Consider the following 6,017-nt stretch of genomic DNA (forward strand, 5'->3'; position numbering starts at 1 on the left):
GAAAGTTTTGTGGAGGATGAAGCAGGTGTTAGGGATTAATAGAAGAAAGGAGGGGCAAATTTTTGAAGGGAGAAATGGGTTTATTTTGGAGGGAAATATTTTAGTAAGTGTAGACACATAATCATGTCTCCCCATTTAAGGATCCAATGATGAAACATACCGCGGTATTAGTTGGCGGGGCACAACGGAATAACAATCTAAAGAACTACTTGTAATATCCTAAGTTTTAATTTAATTTAATTAATTAATTAAACTAAAAATGAACCAATTTTAGTAAATAAAAATCACTAAGTTAATTTATAAGTTATTTTGTTTAATAATTTGGGGATAATGAAGTTCATAAATTAAATTACTAAATTTGAGCATCAATCTTGTAAATGATGTAAGACTTAAGGTTAGTAACAAATTCTGATGGACCCAATTCCCAATTCTTTGAGCCCAAACAAACCAAAATAAAACTTGTTAGCCCAACACTATTCTCCCCAAAATCAGAAAATAAAACACAAATTAAAAGAAAAGAAATTAACTTCATCTTTTTCCTCCTCCATACGTGTAAGGAAAAGTATGGAGATTGCTCAACAAAGTCAAAAACCACCTTAGTATACTTAATCTTCTAGAAACCCATTGAAATTTTCACTCTCTCAATCACACTTAACCCACCGGATTGTCCTTAAAACCCCTGAATTTAGCCACTTGAAATCTGAATTCCATGGACTCAAATGTTTTGAGGATTTTAAAATTCTAAAAAAATCATCTACTGAGATGGAGATTTCTCTATAAATAGGGAAGAATAGATGGGTTTTTCAATCACAAAATCAACAACAATAATTCAGAAAATAACATCAACTAAAAGAAATTGGAAACAGAATTTCAGCTCCTTTGTTCTTCTTCTGTTCGACCACCAAACAACCACCGCCACAGTAACCACCGCCCCACTTTCCGACCACGCTTAGTGAACCCACACCCAGTCGCGCCACCAGCACCCACCATCTCCCCTCCTCTCTCGCGCACCCTTTCGTTTCTTTCGAACCCCCCTACACACCCATTCACTTTCCTCCTCTACGCGACACCACCGCACCACCACACATCAACCACTCGCCTTATGTCGCCCTTCGCCATCGTGCACTGCCTTCCCTCGCCGGACCTCCTGCCGCGACGCCAAAGCCCCCGTTTCTCCCCTGCGTGTGTGTTGTTCTTGGGTGAGTTTACTGCTTTGGTTTTATTAAATGTTGACTTTGTATCTAATACCTAAATTGATTAAACCCTTATTGTTAAGTAATAAAAGTAAGAATTGTGGAACACTATAACAAAAATATAAGTCACTTATAAATTATAGTTATCTATGTTTAGCAAATACTAGATATAATAAACTATAATAAAACATATGCTATCAAGCCTCAAAATATTTAAGCTACAACATGTCTAATATATATTCCTAATTTAGTTTAAGAGTCATAACAGTTCATTTAAATAAGATAAATCGATGATTCCAAACTTATAACATAATAATATGACTAAATGAGGGATAATACTGTAATTCGATTTCTAAGTAATATCTATAGAAATAAGTATAAAGGTTTTGGATAAACTATTATAACTTCAATATATTACGTAATCGCTAAATAAGTTAGACTATATAACTTATATAATCAATATTATAAACTAAGAATCATACTTAAAGAGCACTTATACTCGTATTGAAACTTAGAAGAACTCATTCCTCGGAGCTCAGTAAGGACGATATCAAGGACATAAGAAGAGGATTGTTATTATTCTGCAATCAAGGTAACAACTACTACTAGTACCCGCAATTCCTTTGAAATGCGTTTTATAATATGCTACTGAGATGATAATTTATGAACATGTGTTACTGAGTTGCGGGATTATTATTACATGTTTTGATTACATATCCTGAGATTTATATGATTCTAAAAGACTGAAAGATACTGAGTTACAAAATTATACTGATCACTGAAAATGATATTGTTTATGAGATATTAAGGGAAGTTACCGAGTTACTAAAGTACACTGATTACTTTTAAATTTAAAAGAATGTAACATGATTAAGTAAAGTAAAAGAACTGGTTGGTTTTACCTACTGACTAACTGAAGGTCGTGCACGTACCGTACTGTTTACTAGGGCACTGGCCCATTACTGTTTACTAGGGCACTGGCCCACTACTGTTTACCGGTGTAGGGTAATACCCGGGGCCAAGGCCCTTGCACAGTGGTGCATACACAACTGAGAGACGTCCCAGCACTAACTGATGTACATCAACCAAAGTAAAAACTGATGAAATAGAATCATAAAATATTAAAGAGAAATTGAATGAATATTGTTTTCGCAAATGTTTGAATTATTCTTTCCCCCTGTTTTGCAAATAAAATGAAATGAAATGATTTTACGTTACTAGAGTAGCTTGTTACTGGGCCTCGGCTCATAACGTTTTGTATTTATGTTTTAGGTACTGCTGGGGACGATGGTACTGCGTAGTGGCAAGGATTACCACCTTATTAAATCATCTAGTAATATTGCTACTAACTTGTAAGGTTAACTTAATTAGAATGTAAGACCATATATACTTTAATATAAGTTATCGTTGCTATATCAAGTAACGTTAACGTTGTCTGCTTTAATATAATATAAGATGTTTAAGTTACCGCTACTATATCTCTTGATATTAAATATGTTATATGATTGTAGCCTTGCACCTTCTTAACCGAAGGCGCGGCAGTAATGCCTCGACTAAATAGGTATTTCGCTGCTAATTAGGTTGTCTTAAATAGTGAATTAGTAGTCGGGGCGTTACACTACTTAATTATTCTAAAGCCCAATTAATTATTTATGATAATTAATTATATTTGAGCCTAATGCTATGAAAAGCCCAATTAGTTGATAATCAATTGATCTATTTTAATAAATAAATATTTTCAAAAGATAATTTTTATAAGTTAAAATCAGATTTTATCCTGTAAAATCAGATATCCGTAGTCAAAAGATAAAAGAAATCTTTTAAAACGTGCTTTGTATAACGCTGGCAAAGGCTCACCAGAAGTCAGGCTGGTGCGCCTAGCGCAGGTCTGTCCACCTGCGCCAGGTGCACTAATCTGCACCTGTCATGTGGATTCCTAACTCAATCAGAGTCCTATGTTAAGCACAGGTCCCTGTGTGAGACACGAAATTTCTTTCTTATCTTTTTCAAAACACGTGACATGTGTACGCTATCTACTGGGCATGCCGCGTCATGCACTTGACACGACAGTTGTGCCAAGCGCAGCAGGCGTGTGAGGTGCAGTTTCGTTCTGCCTATAAATACTCCTGATTTCCCGAATTACTGAGGGCTTTTCATTATTATTTTATGAATACGAAAAATCCTTACAAATACTTACAAACAAACAAATTCTCTCGAACACTTTCAATACTTTCAATCTATTCCTAATCACTGCGTTCTTGGTTCCACGATTGCTCCGCCTAAACATCGTTGTGCTCCTTAATCTAAGCCGTAAAGGTATAATCATGAGGATCCACGAATATATTCTTTATTTTTATATTGAAGTTACTAATCGTTTCTTTCATGGTATAGATCTTTAATCGAAAAATCACGCCTTTGTATATTATAATCCGTTTTCTTTTCTTTATTTCATATTATATTTATTCATACCTTTTGTATATTATATGCCTGCCCGATCGTTCTATTCATATTATATGATTGTCCTGCATTATTGCTATCACCTACATATTATTATTGCTAATCAAAGTCCTAAAGAACTATTCTAACATTAATCAGATTAATTTGGACAACCTGCTGGGTTCACTGTAATATTGATTACATAATAATATTATCTCTAAAAGATAGTCTTTTATGTGTTTAATGAACCAACTTAGACTAAATATTTGTAGGGTGTTTAAAGTATTATATGATTGTTCTTTGGCATAATCTTTATAATGAATCGATTATTTAGTAAAGGCCATCAATGGGTAACATAGTTCCTGACTTTGTTGTACCTTCACCCCCGAACTCAATCTTTGGTTCACTTGGACCATTTATGGAGTCATGAGGGGGAAATCTACATTAGATAAGTCCCTTATTCGTTCCTACAATTTCACAATATCCAATTAGTTTATGATTCTTCCTAAAAACAATTGTTGGCGACTTGTTTCAAAACAATTTTCAATAAAACCTTGACAATGGGATAGTCAAATATAACACGCGCTTACATCGCATTTGCGAAATAAAAAAACACGCCTACAATTTGGCGACTTCACCGGGGAGGATTTTTTTGTAAAAAATAATTTTTTTTAAATGAATGGGTGAAACTTGAAAAATATGATTCATTCTTATTTTTATGCCTTTGAATAATATACCGTTGTGCATGTGCATGGCTTTTGATCAGCCACCATAAGGACAATCTACCTTGCCTCATTAGCACATGTTCTATGTGTGAGGTCACCTCGGGAGGTTTGCACTTTGTCCTTCCAAAAAGTTTCCTGAGTGATAGTGTTGGATCTTAGTCATAAGCAAACCTACCCAACCATGGCATTGTTCTCTTGTTCTTGACTTAAGACTGAAGTGCTTCTTACACGTGGCACCTCTTTAAGCAGGGGTACGAAGCGTGGGATCAATATCTTAATCATGGACCTTTTTGAGACTGAACCTAAACTTGACCAATAGTTTTAAACATAGAACTGGACTTTATGTTGGAACTTTTGCATCCATGTTATATGACATTTGCCTGTGATTGTAATTGTTGCCCGTTATTGTCCAGTCAATTTTTCATTATTATGTCCTAAAAATCGCGTCTAAAACAAGCAAAATCATCAATCGACCAAAACTTCGCCTAAATCTCCGAAAAACATGTTTGGGGAGTAGTGCGCAAAGCACATTAAGTTGCGCCTGGCGCACCAATCCTGCGCCAGATGCACAACTCCTGAGCCATACGCATAACTGTGCGCCGCGCACAGGCAGTCTGTGCATCGCGTGCTTTTCTTTAATATTATTCGTTGTGGTGGTCGATCCTATGTTCGTCTGTCTGCATTCGCATAAAAAAATGGTCATTTTAGGAGTTTCACGTAATTCAAAAAAATCAATCTATTCATGCAAGGTCAAGTTTGTCCTAAAAAAGATGCATCTAGGAAAAATGGTCATGTAGAGTTAGAGTCATCATCCATGTCTACCTTCTCCCTGCCTGTTCAACTAATCTCTCCTATCAATCTTACCTTACTAGATTCAATCAATTTGAAAAACTTACTTTTTCAAAATCAATCCTACACCCTTTTCTATTCTACTCTTCTTCAAAAGCATTTGCTAAACATCATCATACACGACATTTACAAAGCATCTTCAAAATTAATCCATCATCTTTTCCTAGATAAAACATAAAAACAAGGGGTTCTTTTCAAAAATAAATTTCGAAAATTCTAAGCTCATTCTAAACACCTTCAATTCAATCCAATCAACCCAATCCAGTTCACTTGCATTCATTTTAGGCCCATCTATATTAGATACTACTTTGCATTCATTTTAGGTCCATATGCATTAGAGTCCATTCTGCATTCATATTAAGTTTATCTAATTTGAGTCCATGCATTCATATTAGGCCCACTAGCATTAGAGTCTATCTTAGGCCCATATAAGTCTAATTCAAGTCAAATTTAGGTGAACCATAGTCTATGTCAAGTCCAGTCCAAGTCTAATCCAACTATAGTCCAATCCAATGTCAAGCCCATGTGCACTTCCAACCAATATAGGTCTAAGTCCAAAATTAGGTCCACATAAGGCCCAACTCATTTTCTAAGTCTAATTAAGTCCAATTCAAACCATAAGGACGAAGCCTGAACCATTAAGTCTAGCAAAGCTAGTCATCCCTTTAAGTCCATAACGACACCCTGTAAATCCATAACAGCATCCTTTAAGTCCATAATGGCACCCTGCAAGTCCAAAACGGCACCTTGCAAGTCCAAAACGACACCCTGCAAGTCCATAACGGCACCTTGACCTAGTGAAGCTAGTCATCCC

The 6,017-nt window shown here is 35.5% G+C and overlaps 1 long non-coding RNA gene across 1 annotated transcript; it reads left to right on the forward strand.

The window, feature by feature from the left end:
- Positions 1-819: 819 nt before the first annotated feature.
- Positions 820-2,612, forward strand: LOC130591493 (uncharacterized). Its single transcript, XR_008969240.1, has 3 exons — positions 820-1,199; positions 1,709-1,785; positions 2,466-2,612. It is a non-coding gene; the product is annotated as an uncharacterized LOC130591493 (long non-coding RNA).
- Positions 2,613-6,017: the final 3,405 nt, after the last annotated feature.

The sequence above is a fragment of the Beta vulgaris genome, chromosome 5 (genome assembly GCF_026745355.1).
Source record: "Beta vulgaris subsp. vulgaris cultivar EL10 chromosome 5, EL10.2, whole genome shotgun sequence".
NCBI lineage: Eukaryota > Viridiplantae > Streptophyta > Magnoliopsida > Caryophyllales > Amaranthaceae > Beta > Beta vulgaris.